The sequence below is a fragment of the Notamacropus eugenii genome, chromosome 4 (genome assembly GCF_028372415.1).
Source record: "Notamacropus eugenii isolate mMacEug1 chromosome 4, mMacEug1.pri_v2, whole genome shotgun sequence".
Classification (NCBI taxonomy): Eukaryota; Metazoa; Chordata; class Mammalia; order Diprotodontia; family Macropodidae; genus Notamacropus; species Notamacropus eugenii.
The window spans coordinates 218733956-218747190 of NC_092875.1; the positions used below are offsets into that span (position 1 = coordinate 218733956).

General features: G+C 33.4%; 1 protein-coding gene across 12 annotated transcripts in view; it reads right to left on the reverse strand.

The window, feature by feature from the left end:
- Positions 1-13235, reverse strand: part of CCDC102B (coiled-coil domain containing 102B) — an 845733-nt gene that overhangs the window by 801067 nt on the left and 31431 nt on the right. The gene's annotated exons all lie outside the window — the stretch shown is intronic.

Below are 13235 nucleotides of genomic sequence, written 5' to 3' on the forward strand. Positions count from 1 at the left end.
TCCATCCCCATTGGAAGCAGAGAACGACCTTGCCAAAGAGCTCAGAAGTCAACTAAATAGCTGGGAAAATGAGCAGAAATCAGAAAAAGAATCAGACTATTGAATCTTACTTTGGTGACAAGGAAGACTGAAGTATACAAACAGAAGACAACAAAGTCAAAGCTCCTACATCCAAAACCTCCAAGAAAATACTAATTGGTCTCAGGCCATGGAAAAGATCAAAAAGGATTTAGAAAATAAAATAAGAGAAGTAGAACAAAAATTGGGAAGAGAAATGAGAGTGGTGCAAGAAAATCCTGAAAAATGAGTCCACTGCCTGCTAAAGGAGACCCAAAAAATGCTGAAGAAACTAACACTTTAAAAAATAGACTAACCCAAAAGGCAAAAGAGATCAAAAAAGCCAATGAAGAAAAGAATGCCATAAACAGCAGAACTAGCCAGATGGAAAAGAAGGTCCAAAAGCTTACTGAAGAAAATAATTCCTTAAATATTAGACTGGAGCAGATGAAAGCTAACAACTTTATGAAAAATCAAAAAATTATCAAACAAAGCCAAAAGAAAGAAAAAAAATAGAAGACAATGTGAAAAATCTCATTGGAAATACAACTCACCTGGATAAGAGATGTAGGACAGACAATCTAAAAATTATTGCACTATCTGGAAGTCATCGTCTAAAAAAGAGCTTAGACATCATCTTTCATGAAATTATCAAGGAAAATTGCCCTAGTATTCTAGAACCAGAGGGTAAAATAGATACTGAAAGAATCTACCAGTCACCTCCTTAAAGAGATTCCCAAAGGACAACTCCTAGAAATATTGTAACCAAATTCCAGAACTCTCAGGTCAAGGAGAAAATATTGCAAGCAGCCAAGAAGAAACATTTCAAGTAGTGTGGAAATACAATCAGGATAACAAAAGATCTAGTACCTTCTACCTTAAGGGATCACAGGTATTGGAATATGATATTCCAGAGGTCAAAGGAGCTGGGATTAAAACCAAGAATCCCCTACCCAGCAAAACTGGGTATATTACTTCAGGGGAAAAAAAGGATCATTCAAAGAAATAGAAGACTTTCAATTATTCTTGTTGAAACGATCAGAGCTGAATAGAAAATTTGACTTTCAAACACAAAAATCAAGAGAAGCATAAAAAGGTAAACAGGAAAGAGAAATAATAGGGGACTTACTAAAGATGAACGGTTTACATTCCTACATGGAAAGATCATATTTGTAATCTTGAGACTTTTCTCAGTATTAGGGTAGTTGGAGGGATTATATACACATAGAAAGAGGGAACAGGGTGAGTTGAATAAGTAAGGATGATATCTAAAAAAATTAAATTAAAGAGTAAGAGAGGAATATATTGGGAGGAGAAAGGGAGAAATAGAATGGGACAAATTTTCTCACATAAAAGAGACAAGAAAAAGCTTTTTTCAGTGAAAGGAAAGAAGGGGTAGGTGATAGGAAAAAAAAGTGAACCTTTGGCTTAAGGAGGGAATAACAGGTACACTCAATTTTGTATGAAAATATATCTTACACTAAAGGAAAGTAGAGGGAAAGGGGATAGGGGCTGAGGAGGATGATTGTTGGGAGGGGAGGGGGTAATTAAAAGTAAACACTTTTGAGAAGAGATAGAGTCAAAAGAGAGAATAGAATAAATGGGGGTCAGGATGGGATAGAGGGAAATATAGTTTAGTCTTTTACAATTTGACTATTATAAAAAAGTTTTGCATAACTACACATGTGGTAACCTATATTGAATTGCTTGCCTTCTAAGTGGGGATGGGTGGGGAGGGAGGAAGGGAGAGCAGTTAGAACTCAAAGTTTTAAAAACAAACGTTAAAAATTGTTTTTAAGTGCAACTGGGAAATAAAATATACAGGCAATGGGGCATAGAAATCTATCTTGCTCTACAAGAAAATAGAGAGGATAGGGATTAAAGAAGGGAGTGTGTAATAGATTGCAGGGCAAATTGGGGGAAGTGGTAATCAGAGTATCTGCTATCTTGCGGTGGGCAGAGGGGAGAGATGGGGAGAAAATTTGGAACTCAAAATCTTAAAAACTAAAACTAAATAAATAAATAAACAAAAAAAAAACCTATAAGGGTTTGCTCTCACAGGAAGGGATGCATTGGGAAATTGAGTTGATAGAAAAAGAAAATTATGTGAATAAAACTATTTTAAAAAAGAAAAAAATTACACCCCAATACACCCTTGTCCCAAGCTTTCCTATTTATGTCAAGTATTTCCATGTTTCTGGTTACCTAAGTCTACAACATTAAAATTGTCCTCATTTCCTCATTTTACTGACCACACATATTCATCTGTTTGCTAACTTATCTCCTCTTTCTTCTCAACTTCTCCCACCCACTTTTCTGTTCATTCAGATATCCATTGTCCTCCTTCTTTTCTTCATTAACTGAACCAAGGCAAATAAACTCCTAATTTATCTCACTGCTTCCATTGTCTCCTCTCTCCAATCCATCATTTACTCCCTTCACAGAGTTTTTCCTAAAGCACAAATCTGAACATATCTCTCTCCTATTCAATAAAATTTGGTGACTCCTTATTACATTTAAGATGAAATACAAACTCCTTGAACAAGTGTTTAAAACCATTTATTATCTGTTTCAGACCTACATTTCTAGGACTGTTATAATTTATTCTTCTCTATGTATTTTATAGTTTAGTCAATTTATCCTTGCTATTCCTTATATGTAACATTTGGTACCTTTGCCAGGCTATTACCCATGCCTGAAATATAATCCCTCCTCACCTATGCCTCTAAAAATGTATAGTACTTGAGAACAAGAACTTTTCCTTTGAATTCCCAGTGACTAGCAGTGCCTGTCATATTGCAGACAGTTAATAAATATGTATTAGTTGATTGATATATTAGTAATTAATACATTACTGTATCATCCTTTTAACTCTTATTCTACTAGGAGTCTTTGAAAAGTAATGTTGGTAATATCTCTATCCCAAAGTCCATTGGTATAGAAAGCTTCCCTTATTGGTAGAGATGAATGTCCTGCCATCTGGGGAGGGGGGCGGGGCAGAGATGGAGATAGGTGAAAGTTTCATTCTCAGTAAGTTCCTCTTTTGGAGACTCACCAATCAAGAGCCTTTTTTGAGGGTAGTATTGAGATGACCTCTACTAAAATTATGATGACAAAAGATCTAGGTTCACCAATAAATCAGAAAAAGAAAGTGAATATGACACCCACCATATTTCCTGCTTCCATGAAGATCTGTGAAATGTGAAAATATGGAAACCATTGGGAAGGTCCCTGTTATCTGTATTCTTTTTCATTGCATCCTTTCTCTGGGTCTCTAATGAAGGTAATTGTCATCTCTATTAACAAAATTCTTAACTCTTCACTCACCAATTAAATCTTGATGTTGGAATGGAACATAGTTTTCCAGTCTTCCCTTTAATCACAGCTAGCCTTATGTTCTACTTAATATTCACTTAACAAAATCTCTTTGAATGTCTATCATGTGCTAGTTACTGTGAAAAATAAAGAAACTAATCAGGGAAGGTATCTGTCATTTTAAAATAAATTTTCTTTTAATAGTCTGATAATGCCTGAATTGCTAATTAATTTATGAAATTATGAAATGGGGGCAGAGTGCTTTGAGTACTCACTGGGAAAGACCATGATGGCAATGACTGATAAGGTTTCAATCACACTTTCATAAAGCATAAAGGAGGCAGGGAAAGATTTCACAGAAAGTACAGAGGCAAGTAGCAAAGGTATGATGGGGAGAGGGGAGATTGGGGAATGTCAAGGGAATGGGAAGAGGTGGTGGAATGAGGTAGAGAGTATTGGAAAAGAGAGTGGAGAGAGGAAAAGTCACAGAGAGTAACTCATAAACCATGAATTAGATTTGGGAGCACTAGGTAGCATGGGCCCAGATTAAGAAAGATTGATTAGGGGCAGAAGTTTGGGGTCTCATTTTTATAGGTTTTGGGGGAAGAACAGACTAACTCTTTTCTGTGCCAGCTGGGGGTTAATTCATTGTAGTTCCCACATGATATTCACAGTGCTTATGGTGCTATGAATATGCCAGCGTAATTCTGAATTGTAAAATGTTAACTGACTCTCCACATGGAAGACAAAACTAAAACATTTATTCAGTCACCAGAAATCTGAATCCCAAAACCAGAAAGCCAAATGCATCATAGCAACAAAGAAATCTATACACAATAACAATGCAGGGGGCAACACCATACCCAGGCATTTCCCCTGCTAGGGCCTTCCCACAAACGAACACTCACAACTCATTGTCTGCTTGCTCTCTCTCCCTTAGTTCTAATTACTATATCCAACTTCCTCTCAGTTCTGCTGTACCTGTTCCAAGCTCCTCTTACCATAGACTCATGTGACTCAGGCTCCCATGTGACTCAAATAGGTAACATAGGCCTATTAATGGATGGGAAAGATCTTCCCATTATGCAAAAAAAAAAAAAATACATTAGCAAAACATTCATTAACATCATCTCATCATTTGGTGTTCTGAAGATCTTACAGCAGATGTCTGGAGCTTATCTGGGGTTTACTTATTATAGGACCAAAGCGCCCTTACAGCAAGGGCTAGAACCTAAATGGCTTCCTCTGATTTAGCACATAACCTTAGAATGTGATAGTTAGTGAATATTTGAGGCACTTTGCATCAGTCATGTACAGACTGCCTTACCTTTTCCTTTGCAATGTTGTTTTCTGCTATTATTACTTTATCCTGGCTTCATATAAACTTATTTACTATGCTTACTAGAAGGTGAATAGTATTGTGGTACAATTTAAAACACAAGGCCCAAAATTCTATAGTTAATTAATTCTTTTGTCTACAGTTAAACAGAAACTTTACCCCATGTTGAAATACAATTTTCCCTGAAAGAAGTAAAGCATTAAGTTTATTTACTATTATCAGTTATTTATATCTCAGTGTGAATGAGTTTCCCATCTTTTTCCCCTGTGTCACAACTCTCTCACTTCAACTCCAGAAGATAGATACGGGAAAGTAATAGTAAAAAAAAAGAAGAAGGGCACAGACCAGCTGAGAATTTCCTTAGTAACAAGGACAGTGGCAAAACTGAAAGGAGAAACTGCTAGAAAAAGGAAGTTTGGAAGTATTGAAGAATGTTATTACCTGTTATACAGTTTTTCCTCCAGATTTATTTTGCTTTTACCATCTCTAGACAATATCTACATAAACAAATTACAAATTTGTAAATATATTCGATTTTCCTTCCGAAGAGAAAAACCTCTACCTTGCCATTTCATTGCCTCATTCATAGAATTTACTTATAAATTTCTCCTGATATAAGCTTTTTAAAGCCAGGCAAACAGTTCATTTTTCTTTACCAGTAATACTGAAGTACTCTGGTAGAGTTGCCATTTCCACTACTGATTATGCTAACAATCCACTTTTATCAATATTTTTCTATCAATTCATCAGTATTTTGTTTTTAAAAATCCTTCCACTGAAAAGTAGCCTGTACTGAATCTAATTTTCACAGTGATCTAAAGCAATTTCAGAGCAGTTAACTATAACTGAAGCAATATCCTAGCCTGTTTACCAGTTTTAATTTTTCCCATTAAATTGTATACTCTTCCTTATTGTGCCTTTTGAATCTGTAAAATTTTCTAGGGTTATCTTTTTCTTTTTCTTTCCCTTCACTTCAATTCAAATGAACTATTCTGGGGAGTCTGCCCATTGCCATCACTGCTTTCTCATGAACATCTGGGACTACTTAAGCTTTTCAAAATGCAGGAGCATTTATGGATATTATTTGCTGGAATATTAAGAATAGTTTCCACTTTGTGATATCATCCCTAACCCTTTTTCTATTTTTCCACATTTGTGAGGGTTTTTTTCTAACAATTTCAATTGAATTGCAATGAGCAAAATTGATCTTTAAAGACTCAATCTTAATACATTCCTTTGCAGATGAATGTCCTTCATTTCCAAAAGAGGTCATGCATGAGTGCTGAAGATGAGTGACTGCTGAATGATGGAGTAACTTCTCATCCCAAAACAATTGATTTTTTTTTCCTTAGGAGAGTGTTTCAAGATTTTATTTAATAATACATGGTCTAAGATGAAGAAAGGAATGCTGTCCAACTCTGTCCTTGGTGTTTGTGATGAAACCAGTTTGCTTTTGTTTAATTTTCCATTTTTTCTCTTGCAAAGAATACTTCAATTTCAAGAATCTTTCTGAAAAAAACATAGGCCTGATATGAATCCTATTTTTGATAATAGAAGCAATTGTGAAGCTGTTAATTGGTAAATAAGCATATGAAGGAATAGCCTGTTACAAATATAGAAGCAAGGGAGAGAGAGCAGGAAGTTATTTTACTTTTCTCTTAAAGGTAATGCTTCTTAATGAATAAAAAACAGACAGAATTTTCCACATGGAGAAGAAGGTGCTGTATCAAATTGCAAATGCCTTTCTTTTCCTGACTTCCTGGAAGCTATTTCTCACGGTTCTTAGAGAGATTTGGAAACTGAGAAGATGACTCTTTTGAATAAAATCACGAAAGAAGAAGAGAAAAAAATATCTTAAGGAAAATTAGTATATTCTGGGAGGAGAGAAGAGATTTTTTGAAACTCTAAACCAGAGGAGAAAAAAGTTGTCCAGGTAGGTTGAATGACAAGAGTTAGGGTTTATAAAACCTAACATTCTATTTATAGTCTGTGTTGAGGGATAGAGAAATAAAATACATATATATATATATATATATATATATATACACATATGTGTATATATATGTATATATATACTGAAATACACACATATATATATGTATTGTGTATATATATTATATATATACATACACATATGTATCTATTTTCAGAAACAATGAGAGAAATATTCTCATATATTTTACCTCTTTAAAAAGTCTACTCTAAAGATTTTTTAAAATTCTTTATAAAGCTTATTTGACTTTGCTCAAGATATGTATTCTAAGCAGAAAAAAATAATTTAAAGAAAGCATGGAACTCTGATAGCAAATATATAGAGTAGGGTGAATGTCTTGTGGTAAGATTGTGACACTCTGCCATACCTAGTGTTCATATACCTAAAGTGAAGAAGCAGGAGTTTGTTGTTTTGGTTTTTTTAACCAAGTGTATGATTTCATAGTGTTTGCTGTTTTCAATGAAGAACTTCCTTTGCTAATACTTTTTAGCACCTTTCCTGAATTGTAGTCTTAAAGTATTGCCTGGGGTAAGAAAAATTAAGTGATATTCCCAGGGTTACAACCAGTTTGTATCAGAGGCAGAACTAAACCTGTAGTCAAATGTGCCTCATTGTTTCTTGACCTCAACTCATGATTCCTTGACCTAGTCCAGAAAGACCGTTCACCTGACTACTTCAATAAAAATAAACTCCTGTCCATGTTTAGAAGCTTACCACTCTGTTTTCATTGTTGAATGCTGCCTCTATGGCTATCATCCACTGAATTTCTGCTGCAAAAGCTGCTAGCCTCCTTCTTGCTAGTGATTATATGCCTTTCTGCAGCTGGGAGTCTCAGTCAACACAATGTTCTGCTGCTCCACTCTATGGCTATATCACAATGCCTTATTTCTAAGGTTGCTGTATTGGAGAAGTGTTACTCCTTTTGTAAAGTGAGGCCTACTAAGACAATATGACTCTGGGATAGTTAATACATTTTCAGATCTGATATGAGCAGGCCTCACGGTTTACCATTTCTCTCCTTGTCACACTTGAGGGAACCGAGGGGATTTGGAGAAGAAATTGGTAGTGGGAATCAAGTACACCACACAAACTCCATTTTGTCACTCAATTATGAAGCTAGTTCAGTTACCTTTCTATTCAAATATGGGTCTAGCCCATTTTCTGTCCTGTGAGAAAACTTTATTCAATTGTAGAAATTGTGAGAACACCTTATTGCACCATTTGAACCTAGCCTTGAGTGACTGGGAAACTGGACCACCTCTAGCCTTAACTAATGATCTAGGTTATTCCTGACTAGAAACCAAGTTGGATCCAAAGATTGATACAAGGAGTTTTTTACAATTATACATCTCAAACAACCCCATTGTCTTATCTGAATATTGTCCCCCTACTGATCAATCAATTATTGTTTCCATTTTCCTTTGGTTGTTTATAGACATTTTGGTGGTAGTGCAACACCTGTTTTACTGAATTCAGAAAATTATACCTGTTAGCTCTCCCTTTCCCAAAATGAAAAGTCCTTAACCTTTCCACCAATTAAAAATCAGATGATCTGATGCTGTATTATTTCCTTTTAGTTAACTGGTCTTTTTTAATTGTTTTTTATGCATAAAAATCTGTCTCACCCTGTATTCAGGGTCCTAAACTGAAGAAGGAGCTGGGTCCCAATTTGTTAGGCAATTAGAATGCATTGATTAAAAAACTAAAATACTGAAAAGCTCGAATTTTTGTTTCCTCAGTCTTTTTATCTTTCACATGCCATACACTAGAAGGTAGCTCTGGGATGAGTAAGAACTATAGGATCAGCTTTCTTTAAAAAAAAAAAGAAAAAAGGTGTTATTATATATATAAAATATATACATAATTTCCCCTAATTACATGTTATTTAACTTTCTTTAATTTTGAGTTCCAAATTCTATCCCTCACTTCCCCTCCCAGACATAGTAAATAATTAGATATGGTTTATACATATAAAACATATCCACATCACAGTCATTTTGTGCAAGAAGACAAATAAAAGAAAAAGAATAAAAGTAAAAAATAGCATGCTTCACTCTGTATTCAAGCAATATCAGTTCTTTCTCTGGAGGTGGATAGTACATTTCATCATTAGTCTTTGGGGAATCTCAAAATGTATTTATAAAGTGGCAATTATCAAAACAATCTGATAGTAGCTTTGAAATAGAGTGGAGAATCAGATTAGGTACAAATTGCCTTATAGTAAATGACCATGGTAATCTAGTACATGATAAACCTGAAGATTCAAGCTTTTGGGACAAAAACTCATGATTAAAAAAAAAAACTATTGGGAAAACTGGAAAACAGTATGGCAGAAACAAGGTATAGAGCAACAGTTCACAAACATATATAAGGTCAAAATGAGTAGATGATTTACGTATAAAAGGTGATAGATACCATAGGTAAATTAGGAGAATATGGAATAATTTATTTGTCAGTTCTATGAATAAGGGAAGAATTTAGGACCAAAGATAGAGAACATTCCAAAATGTAAAGCAGATAATTTTGATTACATAAAATTCAAAATGTTTTGTACAAATAGAAACAATGCAACTAAAATAAGAAGGAAAGTAAAAAACTAGGGGAAAATTTTTACAAGAAGTTTCTCTGAGCAGAGAAAGACTCGATTGCATCTGAATGCAGATAAAAGCATACTATGTTTCATTTTTGTTATTTTTATGGTGGAGGGTTTTTTGGTCTGTTTTTTTTTTTTCTTTCAGGACATGACTAATATGGAAATATGCTTTGCGTTAATGCATATGTATAACCCGTATCAAATTGTTTAATATCTCAAAAAAGAGGGAGTAAAGGGAGAGAATTTGGAACTCAAAATTTAAAAAAAACAAATGTTAAATAATGAATATGGAATTGGGCAAGATAATGAAATATTATGTAAAAGTAAGTAAATAAATGTTTGTTGACTGTCCATTGACTATTGACTTAACTTCTCAACTTCATCTGACTGTAAAATAAGGATAATAGTACCTCCTGGAGATTATATAAATGCTACTTATTATTATTTGGAGGGTTAGAAATTCACCAGTTTTCTTTAATATCATTTTCCACTTCTTTACTTAACTTGTTAAAAAAAATGAAACATTGCACTGAACTAAGTATTTTGAGTTTATTTGATGAACTTTTTCAATGAAATTCAGTTTCATGGCCTTTAATTGAAATTCTATTCAATTCCATTGAATTCAAATAAATATATTTAATCTTCCCTTTTTATGTTAATTTAATCACCTCATAACTAGTATAGTCCTTCATAATCATATCTGTCATGGTTACCAGTCTGCATGACCCATCTGGAATGACCATTATCAATTCAAACATATGTTGACTTGTTTCTAGTGATAATAGGTTGCAGTTTGCCATCTGGACTCATATACCACAACTATATCCTACTCCTTTGTCATTATTTTTGTTTTGCATTTTAGAAAAAAAAAAATTATGCAGATGTTTAAAATGACTTACAAAATGTCTGGCCTAAAAAAAATGATTAAGTATGTGAATTTTATCTTCTGTACCCCTCTCCTTTTCTCTTTTGCAGCCTTTCTTGCTTCACTTCCAGGAGGCCCAGTGCCTTAATACTATTTCCCGACGGTTCATGCCTAGTTTACTCTACCAACCTCCAGACCTTTTCTTTTCCTTTCCCCTATACTGTTTCCAGGAAAAACTGATTGATTGTGATTCATTTTAGTTCCTCAACACCATGGCCTTTGTTTTGAACATTGTATGGAGTCTGGTGAGTAAGATTCTCCTAAATGATCATGAAAAAGTGTTTCTTTCCCCAGGTAATACAAGTAATTAACAGGAACCATCTTAATACCCACAGTCTCAGGCCAAAAGAGTAAACTTAATGCTTAAGCATCTTGGTTAGTCCCAAGAAGGACCAATATTGTTTGCAGTAGCTTTTATGTTTCTCATTTTGAAATTGTATGCTTAATGCAACATTACATTTTTTTCACTTGAATGTTTTCGTAAAAATGAAACTCATTGCAAAGTCACTAAATTGAGTCATTCAATATCAGATTGCTTTTAAAAATGTTTTGATATATTTCTCCTTATAAATGTTTTAAACAGTCTAAGTTGATTACTGAATTTTTTTTATGAATATGTAAGTTGAGAAGCTTAATTTGAAAGGATGCAAATTAACAAAATTTTATTGTGAAGTTACTCCTTAAAGGACTGCTACTAGCTACAGAATTTTCTTTCAAGAAAGCCTTTCTATCAGAAACACTCATTTGCACAAATAAAAATTGATCTTTGATGAATTTTCATAATTTTATTATTACTTTTGGTGTAGCAAGAGATGATTCTAAAGTAATAAAATAAATAAAAGCTATAATGTTCATTTTCAAATCAGTCTCAAAACTTCATAGTCATTTCAGAACTCTTTTAACAGTTCTTGAATTTTTTTCAAAAATAATTTTGTTGCAATGTTTTATTTTATTGATACGTTTGTTTTACATCACTTTCATTTCTGAATGTATTCTTACCCATCCACCCATCAAGCATATCAGATCTTATTAAAAAATTAAAGAAAAAATAATTCCAGAAAAATTTAACCAGCACAGCAGTACTTGGTACGGTATCTGGCACATAGTAAGCATTTAATAAATGTTGATTGACTAACTGACATCAATGGAGTCTAACAGTACAGGCAATGTTTCATACCAAAATCCTCTGCCTCTGAAAAGAGGGGAGGAAGATGTATTTTGCTAATTCTTCAAAGAATTGTACCTAAATAAGATTCAATTTTGTTTGTTGTTCCATTTATCTTGCTCTAGTTGATGTATATTGTTTTCCTGGTTTTGCTTACTTTGGTGCATCAAGTACTATAAGTATTCCCTCATTTGAATTCTCCATGTTCATCATTGCTTAAAAAAGAATATGGTTATTCTTTCCATATCACAACTTCCCCCACAGTAGATTCAATATATCATGTGTCAGCATAAACAATTAAATGGGATTTTGGAGTTTTGCAAAGCCAGAGATGATGCATGAAAGCCAGAAGATGATGTAGAAAAAGTTCTTTGTTATAAAGTATTTTTTCTTATTGTTGACCTACATATAGTCTGTCACCAAATATCTGACACAAATTTTACAATAAGACACTGTGAATGTCCCATAAAAGAGAAAGAAAAAAAATTCAGACATTTTTCTGGTATGAAGGGAGTGCTAAAAGTTTTTACAAGGATTTTCCGGTGTCATGTTCCTAATTCCTGTGATATAAAAGGGTTAATTGTAATAGTCTGTTACATTTATGCAACACAATTTTTCTTGGTGATTCCCCATTATTGTGGAGGTCTAGTGGGGATCTAATGGGCATTTAAGAAGTTTCAAGTTCTTTACTAATACAAAATCTGCTAACACTAATATTGTAGCATATAAAGGGTGTCCCAAAAACCTTACTTCAGTTTTCTTTATTAAAGTTTGAAACTATGCTAAGACTTCCAGGATGACTTTTTTTCTCACATTGATCTCCTCGAAGAACATGCCTGGCAGTTGGATCTCTAGATCAAAGATTATAGACATTTTCATCAATTCCTTAGTATAATTCCAAATTGCTTTGCAGAATGATGACACCAAGTAACAGAACTACTACCTTTATATTAACACACCTGCTTTTGGCAGTGATTCCAATATTTTGTCATCTTTAACAGTCTGCTATTTGAGCTGAAATCTCTAAGTTCTTTTGATTTGCATTTATCTCATTATTAGTACTTTGGAATATTCTTTCATATAGTTGTCAAGAGTTTGCTATTCTTTTGAGTACAATCTATTCATAATTTTTGACTACTTATTAGTGGGAGTAGTTCTAAATCTTACATGTTTTTGTTAGTTTCCCATAAATATTGGGCATCAAAATGCTTATCAGTGTTATTTGATATATAATTCTTCCCCAATTAATCTCCCTAATCCCCATCATATCCTTGCTATGTTGATTTCATGGATTCAAAAGCCTTTCAAATACATGAAGAGAAAAGTATCTATTTTGTCTTTTGTTAGTACCTTAATTTAATTTACAATTTATAATATAATTTAAATTTATAATATGATCTTTCATTTTCAGATTAGATATCAATTTGAGTTTCTTGTATTGTATAAGACATTGGTCTAATTCTATCAAACCTCTTCCTAATATTCCCAGCAGTGTTTGTCAGATAAGGAGTGCTTCCCTATGTTCATTTATCAAATATTGTGTTGTGTTATTGAGCTTAATGTTTCCTAGGTCTTCAAAATTCAATCTTTTCTACTGATGTTTTTTTAGACTGATATTTAATGATTTTAATGACCACTCTTTTATATTATAATTGAGAGTCAAAAAGCTTTATTATTTCTTCATCCCTGCTTTTTCCTTCCCTCACCAACAAGCTTTCCATTAAGGTTCCAGACCCTTTGTTCTTTTAAACAGATCTTTTAATTTTGTTAAATATTATAAAATAGTTGATGGGTAATTAACTTAGCTAATATGAACTTAATCACCATCAAAAACCATTGAACTGTTGC